Source organism: Martes martes, assembly GCF_963455335.1.
Source record: "Martes martes genome assembly, chromosome: 6".
Classification (NCBI taxonomy): domain Eukaryota; kingdom Metazoa; phylum Chordata; class Mammalia; order Carnivora; family Mustelidae; genus Martes; species Martes martes.
The window spans coordinates 81,722,159-81,733,055 of record NC_137893.1 but is presented as its reverse complement, the minus strand read 5'-3'; positions in this window follow the sequence as shown (position 1 = coordinate 81,733,055).

Here is a 10,897-nt window from a genome sequence, read left to right as displayed (position 1 = left end):
GTCATTTGTGTTTTATACTGAAATCTACACAAATAATGATGCCAAATAAAATTGCCTTCTGGTTAACTTCCTGCAAATAGAGTAGCTCATTTTATCACATAAGGTGATGACTTCTGGGTATGAAGCTGGTGCTTGTGGTCCTACACTACAGGCTTTTGACTAAGCAATAGAAACAGACTCCAGGTTAAGCAGGAAAGAAAGTGTTGGAAAGATTGGGTCTAGCTCCCAAAATCAAAGGAAAAGCTGAAGAATCTGGACAGAACTGGGATCAGAACTGCTCCAGGGCCCTAAGCAGAAGGATGTAATGGAGAGGCCCTCAGCTTCTTCCAGGTTCTCTGTGTAGAATGAAGAGCTCCTGCTATCATCAGTGTTGTCTTCTACACATTCATATCTTCAGGAGAGGCCAGGTGGCATAACTCCGGTCACATATTCACCCTTGGCTGGGAGAGTAGGTCTGGCCTGACAGTCTTATCAAGACTAAGGGGAAACCAAAAAAAGGAATTGTAAACTCTCCCCTTATATAGGGTGGATGTTCCTATCTGAGTTACATTTGGGGTTCCCTGCGTGGACCACAATCTCCACACCCCCTTCCCTTTGATGAACTGTATTCTTTTGAGAGTTGCCTGCCTAGGGATAGAGGTGTGACTATAGAATAATTTTTTTCTATCTATCTACTTATAAATATGATCTATTAGGATATAAATCTGAAACCCCATCTAAATTGTCTCCTTCTCTAAATGGTAAGAGTCATCTGTTGTATTTATTTATTTATTTATTTTTAAAGATTTTATTTATCTATTTGAGAGACAGAGATTACAAGTAGGCAGAGAGGCAGGTGGGGGGATGGGAAGCAGGCTCCCCACAGAGCAGAGAGCCCAATGTGGGGCTCCATCCCAGGACCCCGGGATCATGACCTGAGCTGAAGGCAGAGGCTTAACCCACTGAGCCACCCAGGTGCCCCTGTTGTATTTATTTTTGAGAGTTTTCCACCAAAATGCTCCTAAAGGCAGAGAAAGTAAATAGTAGAGATTGAACGGATAAGTAATATGCCTATCAGAAACTTGAACTTTCTCTACAGTGTCATGTTTTCAAATTTTATGCAGAATTTGTATTATTGCTTTATGTCCACATTTTCTTTTCCCAACATCTTTATGAAATGGACATTCCTTGAAAAGGAGCTTGATTTTCACTGTGGCTGTTAGTATTCCTTGACACACTGACAGGTATCCCAACTACATAAAGCCCGGAAATACAGAAATAAAGGAACTCATAGATCACTTTTCTTGTTATTGTATGGGTTTCAACTCTTGTAATGTGTCAGACCTATCATTCTAAGAAAAATCAATGATCTGTGATATATAATAATTTTTGCCCACTGCCATTGCCTGGGTATTAATAGTCAGAATTCCCAAGCTATGAGGGCCTTGAGACAGAATCTAGTCTTTTACAGACGTGAGAATGCAGTCTCAGAGGGGTGAAGTCAAGGTCAAGTTCATACACATAGAAAATGGCAGAACTAGTACTTGACTGCATCTGTTTTTTGTTTTTGTTTTTGTTTTTGTTTTTTTTACTTCGTCCAGTACTCCTACTACAGCATTTGCTGTTAAGATTCACTTCGGACACTCTACTCACAAACAATGTCCAGAATAGTAGAATGTTCCATTAGATACGTGAATTCATCTGCTTTGGTGACCATAACAAAATACCACAGGCTGGTATTTTCTTACAGTTCTAGAGGCTAGGAAGCCTGAGATTAATATGTCATCAGCGTTGGTTTCTGGTGAGGCCCCTCTTCCTGGCTTGTAGACCACTGCCTTCTTGCTCACAAGGTCTTTCCTCATGTGCGTGTGGGCATGTGCACACTGGGAAAAAGTGAGAGAGATCTATGGTGTCTTTTCTTTTTTTTTAAAGATCTTATTTATTTATTTGACAGACAGAGATCACAAGTAGGCAGAGAAGCAGGCAGAGAGAGAAGGAAGCAGACTCCCTGCTGAGCAGACAGCCAAATGTGGAGCTCAATCTCAGGACCCTGGGATCATGACCTGAGCCGAAGGCAGAGGCTTTAACCCACTGAGCCACCCAGGCGCCCCATTGTGTCTCTTCTTGTTATGAGGATACCAGTCCTATTGGATTAAGACCCCACCCTTATGACCTCATTTAATGTTAATTGCCTCCTTGAAAGTCTTATCTCCAAATACAATCACACTTGGGGATTAGGGCTTAACAGAAGAAATGTGGGGGACGCAATTCCGTCCATAACAGTATGTATATGTACGTATGTACATATGTACGTATAATGCATGTATGTATCTACCCACCTACTTACACTATCTCAGTTTTGGGCTCTTGATTAAGTTTATTGATAAACTTACAAAAAAAGAAATAAGAAAAAGGTGAAGGAGGGGGAGGACAAAGTAGAAAAGGATTAGGAAACTTTAAAGCCTCCTTATCACACATTTATACTTACGTACAGTTTTTTAAAGATTAGGTATTTAGCTACTACTCTGAGAAGGCCGCTAGAGGGCAACGTTGAGCTATAGGGCAGGTAAAACTTAGAAGAAAGATGAACTCTAGACTGAGATGATGCTTCGTGATCCCAGAAGGCGGGTGTAGGTTGAGTGTCACTGAAGTAGGAGAAGGGGCCGTCATCTTGGGCACAAGGGTCCATTTAATGCCTGAAAAGGGGGATTCGTTGGTGGTAGATAAGGAAAAGAGGAGATAAACTTCCTGAGACTAGGTTTTCCTGTGTGAACTTTTAGTGCCACTATGCCCTTATTTGTAAAGTGGGGACTGTAGTACTAGCTCCTTGCACCAATTCTTTCAAATTAAACCCATCTGAAAGAAAAACATTTTCTTAATTGCCCCCATAATTTGCAAATCTTCCACCCTCTCCAAATGGAGACATTCATTGTTCTGTACCCCAGATGCCAATCATACAGTGGCATATGTAAATGACGCCTCCTGGGATTACACAGTGGATAGCATGTGTCTCTTCTGAAAGTGCTTTTATTCCCTCACTGCTTTCCTTCTCTCATTTCAAAGCATGTCTGCTTTAGACCTGCCAGAAGTCAGAACTGAACCACTGCCTGGTCATAACCCTCCCAGTGGCTGCTCCCTTAGTGATACAAATCCTGGCTGAAGTCTTTAAATTGTCCACTGTAAGGGCTTGATTTTTCTTAGATGAAAGACTAGTCTTCCATTCTGCCTTGGGAAAGGGAGTGAGAATAGCCAAAATGAATAACTGAAATGAATGATCTGAATAGAAGGCATGGATGCTGTTTTCTGGCACACACAGGGTCAAACATAAAAGTACTACTTTTATCAGGGTGGAGAGTCTCTTTCAGGAGCATTCTTAGTTTCTACTTGGAAATGCTCAGAATGTATATAAACTTTAAAGAGTTTTTCCCTCACAGACTTTATAACTTTCTGTTATCCCTTTTTTTAAAAAAAGATTTTATTTATTTATTTGACAGAGAGAGAGGGATCACAAATAGGCAGAGAGGCAGGCAGAGAGACAGAGGGAAGCAGGCTCCCTGCTGAGCAAATAGTCCGATGCAGGGCTCAATCCCAGGACCCTGAGCCAAAGGCAGAGGCTTAACCCACTGAGCCACCCAGGTGCCCCACTTTCTGTTATCCAATATATGCAATAGCAGGAACTCTGGACTTGCCTTCTTGAGATGTGTAGGCTTTCTGCTAATGTCTTTGCAAAGGGGCTCACAAGTCTCAAATTCTCTGCTTTGTTGCATCTCTGAGTCTCCTCCCTGACTTCATGTGGCTCAAGGACACCCTGGTTTTAAATGGAAAAGTTGTCTCTAAGGCTAATGCTCAAGAACTCTCCTTTCCCTAAAAAAAAAGTCCTTTAAAAAAAAAAAAAAAGAAGAAGTCCTTCTTTTTCTCCAGTTGATCATCATGTCCCCTCATCAAATAATGTGCTGGTATTGAGGCTGTAGCCAAAAATGCTGGTCTCCTCATTATAAAACAACCATGTTGGGGGAGGGGGAGGTCAGTTGATATTTAATGCTTTCATGCCTTTTAAATACAGGCTGTAGGGTTTCACCAACCCTTAATATCATTATTCTTTTAAAGCTCCGCTGTACCACGGGCCACAGTTCAGTTATATCACCATCATTTAGTCAATTAGATATTTTGCTCTTAGCCCAGAGTGCTTAAACAAATGTCCTCATAAATGAAAAACTACCATCTTTACAAGTCAACCAGAAATTCAATGGTTTTCGGTCGTATAATGGTGTAGTGAATGTTAAAAATTGGATTCTTACCAGCTTATCAGTCTGAAACTTCAGGGAATGGTAAAAGTGTCCCAAAGCACAGTTTTTAAAGAATGAACTTTGTGGAACTGGTATCATCCTGGTAATAATAATGGATTATCTTAACAGTGTGATTTAGTAACATTACTAAGATTGTCTCTGAATTCTAAGATTGCCTTTATTCTATATGGTATCTGTTTTTGACAGGGAAGAGCTAGTATGATGGATTTTCCTATCTTTTTCTAAGGTGAATATTGTTCTCATATTCCTATAGACTTTCATAAAACGCTGTTTTTAAGAATCCAATGCAGAGGATTTTATTTAATAGCCACTATCCAACTTTTAAAACAGTCACTGACAGTTGCCGCTAGATTGTTCTTATTCCAATTTATCTTGGTTTTGGAAAAATATCTAGGGTATAGTTATTCCTTCCCACCTATGCTCTTTCCACAACACAAACCACCCACAAACTACTACCCCATGTTGGGTCATTCTTATTCAGATTTACAGTACTCATTTCTGTTTTAGTATTAATTTACCAACCCCCCTTTTTAACAAAGATTTCACAAACGCCACTGAAAACAACACTGTCTGGTAGACAATAAATGTCCACGTATTATATGAAAAGTAGCTCATGATAATTGTTCACTTGGAAATGTAATGAAATTTCAAAATGGGTCCCTGTGCTACAGGCTATGTGTATTGTTAATTATAATCTATTCTACCAGATCATTTTACAAAGATTACCTCCTCCAAAGGTATCAAGTCAGCAGCAACGTTTGTAGAGACCTGTTTCTACATGGTCATCAGAATTTACCCTTGGTCTTTACTTTTTGCCAGTCTGGTGAGTGAAAAAACAGTATCTCGTTGTTTTGGTTTTCACTTTACGGACTACTTGGGAGGTCGAGCACGTTTTTATATGTTTGTTAACCTTTGCGTTTCCTCTTCTGTTAATGACCTATTCATCCACTTTACCCATTTAAAAAAAATTCAGGTCTTTGTCTTTTCAAAAAAGCAATTTGTAGGATTTCTTCATTTAGTAGGGATATTACCTCCATTTTGCCGGATATATTATTAACATTTTCTCCAGGATCATTGCTTTTGCTGTGTCTTGGTTTATGATGTTTTTTGTCTTATAAAAAATTTAACCTTTAGATAGTCAAATCGGCTTATCTTCTTTTTTAAAGATTTTATTTATTTATTTATTCATTTATTTACTTCAGAGGGAGAGCGAGATTTCAGCTCGGGTTGCTCAGGAGAGGAAGAGCACAAGTGGGATGAGGGGCCAAGGGAGAAGCAGACTCCCTGCCGAGCAGGTGAGGGTTTGATCCTGAGATCATGACTCGAGCCAAAGGCATATATATATATAATATGTATATACACTAAGATACATTTTAATGTATATATGTGTGTGTTTATACAGTATGTGTACATGTGCATATATATAGCTTACACATAAGATATATATCAACTCTGTGGATAGCTATATAACCTGGTGACATATGTTTCAGTATTCTATGTTACTTAGAAGTTTTCTGTGTAACTCATAACAATTAATCAAGTAACCTGATCTAATATTATTTCCAACTGTAAAACTTAACAAAGGATCTTGGAAATTCTCTTTAAAATGACATACTACAGATCATAGTTAGTGTTGACATACAAAGCTCATCAGAATTTACGTAGTGCTAAATTGTTGAACATATAATTTTGCATTTTTCTTTTTAAACATTATGTAGGAGTAAATGTATCTGATCAATAACACAGAGCAAGAACTCAGCAAGTTCATGTTAACTAGCCTCTTTATGAGAAAACAAGTCTAGGGAATAGTCTTACAGACTTTTTAAAAACCCATAGTATCAGACAAGTATGATTTACCTAAACATTTTGGGTGCTTTTTTTTTTTTTTTTTGGATTTTGGACCTAGCAGTTTCTGTGAGAAAGGGACTTTTTTTTCCTTTAAGAACCTAGTTCATAGTGTTGTTTTGTTTTGTTTTGTTTTCTGGGAATTCAAGGAAGATTAGACTTATGTATTTTATAGCCTCTAGAGGCCAATCAGAATAAGGTTCCTTTTGTTGAAGTCATTTTGTAATCTAAGGCAGATTGGCCGATTTCTAATTTAAATGACCTAAGAGTACATATATGAGACGTTGTGGGCCTTAAATCTCTGTTGTGACTACTCAACTCTACCATAGACAAGTCATAAAAAAAAAATATTGTGTTCTAATAAAACGTTTTAAAACCTGGTAGCAGGTGTATGGTTTATGACCCATCATGTAAGGAGCTTGGAAGTTGTCACTCTGTTGTAACAGCAAATAAAAAAGCTGAACAAACTAAAAAATCAAACTTTTTTGATCTGTAAGAGGAGTGAGGTCACAAGGCAGACTGCTGCTCCCCACATTAGAGAGACGGGTGAATGCAGAGAATCGCAGTTCACTGGAGCCAAAAGTCTGGAACAGAGACCTTGGTAGGAACCAGTGCTATGGCAGTAAAACCCAAACTGTAATTGATAAATTTCTGGAGGCTCAAAGTGGACGAGTCTGAGAATTAAAAACTCTGGGGAGTGGGGTTGAGAAGGGCAGGGACAGGAGGTCTCCCACACTTATGTACCTTTTACCTTCAGGAAGTCAAGTTTCAACAAGTCAACAAGGAAGGAACAAGGTTCTCAAGTGAACATTAGAGGCAAAAATCACCTTATGCTTCTAGCAACAGATGGTAGATAGGAACTTTTGAAATATGTCACATTTTGTTCTTCTTAACAAGGTGTGCTCCCAAGAGAAACTATTTCACCACAGTCTAAATTATTGATATTTGTATCTGGTCTAGGGGAAGGGACATACCTAACTTCAGCCCTGTCTAGCCATCCTGGCTCACAGAAGAGGGAGTGGGTTAGGGAACTGAAAACATTGGTGGGTTCACAGACAACAGACACAGCCTCACTAAGAGTTTGAGTCCTGATCATAGGATTACAGAACACTTCCTGCTTCCCGTCCTCTGCAACTCATTCACCACATTACTAAAGGACCGTTCACAGCAGTTGCTTTTCCCCAGTATATCATGTCCAATCCTCAAATAAAAATTACAGTGCATTCTAAAAGGCAAAAACAATGAACAGAACAAAACAAAACCAGTTTGAAGACAGAGAGAGCAGGCATCAGAACCAGACTGATATACAAGGAATGTTGATATATGACATATCAAGAATGTCATACACTTGGAATCACACAGTATGTATGTCTCCATAATGTTGGGGACTTACTATCTTTCTGAGGCTGTGAAATTCTTTCAGCATTTTTCTGTCTCTGGTAGGACAAGGGTGTTGGGAATTATGCTTAAGAAGTTCAAAATATGTATTATATTTATATAAACCCCTAACATTCCTAGAAGTGTCACATTTACTACTTTTTTGGAAAATGACAAAATAAGAAATTCTTTAGAAAAGAGAGAAGTGCATAAACTTTGGATTGAATGGATGTTCAATACCTAACAGGATATTATTATGTTTTCCTGTTATCCCAGAATTGTGACAGAAAACAAAAGGCACCAAACCTACCTCCTTTTTAAAAATTTTTATTTTATTTAAATTCAATTAATTAACATAGAGTGTATTATTAGTTTCAGAGATAGAGTTCAGGGATTCATCAGTTGCATATTACACCCAGTGCTCATTACATCACATACTCTCCTTAATGTCCATCACCCAGTTACCTCATCATCCCCCCTCCCACCTCAGTTTGTTTCCTACAGTTAAGTATTCCTACAGTTATTTCATTTTTCTGATGGCTGAATAATATTCCATGGTATGTATATACCACATCTTCTTTATCCATTCATCTGTTGGTAGACATCTGGGCTCTTTCCATAGTTTGGCTATTGTGGACATCGCTGTTAGAAACATTGGGGTGCAGGAAAACTACCTCCTTCTAAGCACAGAGAAGTAGCCAGAATTTGAGAGCAACCACCAGACACTTCCATCCCCACCTCACTGAAAGATGCCAAAGAAGAAAAGTGGGAGCCCCCTCCCTACTCCCTTGTAGAGGTTGAACATTTATTTATTTATTTGAGAGAGAGTATGGGGCTCAATGTGGGGCTCCATGCGGAGCTTGATTCCATGACCCGGAGATCATGACTTGAGCTCAAATCAAGAGTCAGATGTTTAACCAACTGAGCCACCCAAGCACCCGGGAGGCTGGTCATTTTTAAGCCAGGAGACCTGTTAACCTACCTCTGGTTACTCTTGGAGGAAAAAACCAAACACTTGAGGAGAGGAACCAGGATCTGCATGTTGGGGGCCGTGGTGGGTACTATCAGATAGAGATGGGGCCAGAACCCCTTTGCTTAAGTTTGCAGCTCAAGGAAGTACAAAAGTTGTAGCCCACATGTGCCTGCAGACCTGGGAGTTGGCCATGGGGAGATGAGATTGATGGCTTTAATCTTGTCTGAAGTGGCAAACACTGGGGCTAGAGTAAGTCAGAGAAATGTAGCAGTGTGTGTGTGTGTGTGCGCGCGCGTGTGTGTAAAGGGATGTCCTTCGGAGTACATAGCCACATTGCAGGAGGACACTCGTGCCTGGGACCTTCCTTAGCAAAGCATCCTGGAATCACATAAACAATAACACTGGCTAGTGAGGGAGAAGACTGCAGCCTTTCCTGGTCACTGCCTTTCCCAACTCCCTCTTTTTTGTCCATCACCAAGAAGCAAGTGCAGAGGACACCGAGAGGTAGAAGGATGTGAAGGGTGTGCCTGCTGCTTAGCCTTCAGTTCCTCAGGCTGAACTACCATATGGAAGAGAACTTTGAGATGGACATGAGATTCCAGTTTTAAAATAAAGTGAAGTGAGTCTTAGGAAATGAGACTGGTTCAAAAAGTGACAATGATGGAAACATTAAGGTATGTAGCAAAGGTATTTCCCAGGGGAAAGGGGGCTTGAGAGAACAAGGAGTAGGTAGGCATTATACAAATGTAATTGTTTTATATATATTATACATATAACATGCGATAATATTATATATACACCCACATGTACATTTTTTTAAAAGATTTTATTTATTCATTTGAGATGGGGGTAGAGGGAGAGAGAGCGTAAGCATGGGGAGGGGCAAAGGAAGAAGGAGCACTCCCCACTGAGCAGGGAGCCTGACATGGGGCTCATCCAAGGACCCTGGGATCATGACCTGAGCTGAAGGTCATGTTGCTTAACCCACAGAGCCACCCAGGTGCCCCAACCCACATGTACATTTAATTCGTGAACAACCCCAGGGTTTGAACGATGCAGTTCTACTCCTATGTAGATATATTTTTTTAATATAGTACAGTACTGTAAAGGTACTTCTCTTCCTTATGATTTTCTTAATAACATTTTCTTTTTCTAGCTTAATTTTCTTTTTGGACAATACAAATTATAATACATATAAAATACAAAATATGTGTTAATCAAGTGTTTATGTCACTGGTAAGGCTTCTGGTCAACAGTAGGATGTTAGTAGTTAAGTTTTGGGGAGTCAGAAGTTATACTACGATTTTTGAGTGGGGGAAACAGGAGTCTGGCACCCCTGAACCTCTACCTTCTTCAAGTGTAAACTCTATATGAAAATGGAAAGTGCTATAAATAGAGCTGTGAAATTTACAGAGAGTGGTGAGATTTACAAGGAGGAAGAAATAACTTCTGGGAGGAGATCAAGGGAATTTTCCTTGAGGATGTGGCGAGTGAGAGGATGCTTGGGAAATGGGCTGGGGATTGGGGAATACTTACTTGGGAAATAGAAATTGAGGAGAAGGGAAGAGAGCAAAAGGGGCAGAAGTGGGATAGGACTGCTTCAGGTAAATACAGGACTGGCCTAGAGGAACACTTTGTAGTCCAGACTGGCTGGAACATGAGGCTGTTTGAAGGCGATGATGTGGCTACATCATGTGGGAAATTTTCACCAAAAATTGGTTACTCGGGTCCGTCATACTGGTAGTCAGTGGTCACTTGCTCAATGAAGAAAAGAATAAACTGACTGGATTGCCAGGCTGCGGAACCCACTTTTACGTGTTAAGCAACGGCAGGCAGTAAGGATTCCATTTAGAGGGGAATGATACAGGCCAAATTGTCTCGAGAGCATTACTAGACATACTCATTCACACTTTGGGAAGAACTGACCTCAGGTACAAGGCTTCACCAAAGAAGCTCTCTAAGCGGCACGCTCTGGTCTCTGTACGCTTCCTTCTGTGGACCCTCGTTGATCCTCAGCATCAACGCTGACAGCGGGCTTCCTTCTATTCCTAGATTGTTTCTGGCGTTTGTAATTTCTAATCCAGTTGGGCCACTTCTGCTCCTTAGAAACCGTTTCTGGCGGGGCCATGAAAGTAGGCAGTATAAGACTCCTAAGTCCCCGAGGGACGCGGAGTCCCTGAAATCGCCCGTTTCAACCTCCAAGACGTGTACCTTTCTGGGATCCTGCTGCCAAGGGTTGGTGGCGTCTGCACCTCGCCCTCCACACGACTAGGGGGTGTGCTTTGGTCTCGGGCCCGCTTACTTCGCAGGCGCTTGCCCTTCTTTGCCGCGCCGGGTTAGGCCACATCCTCGGACCCAGAGGCCGCGTCACAGTTTCGCACCGGCCAATCATCACTGTCCATGTACTAGCGGGGGC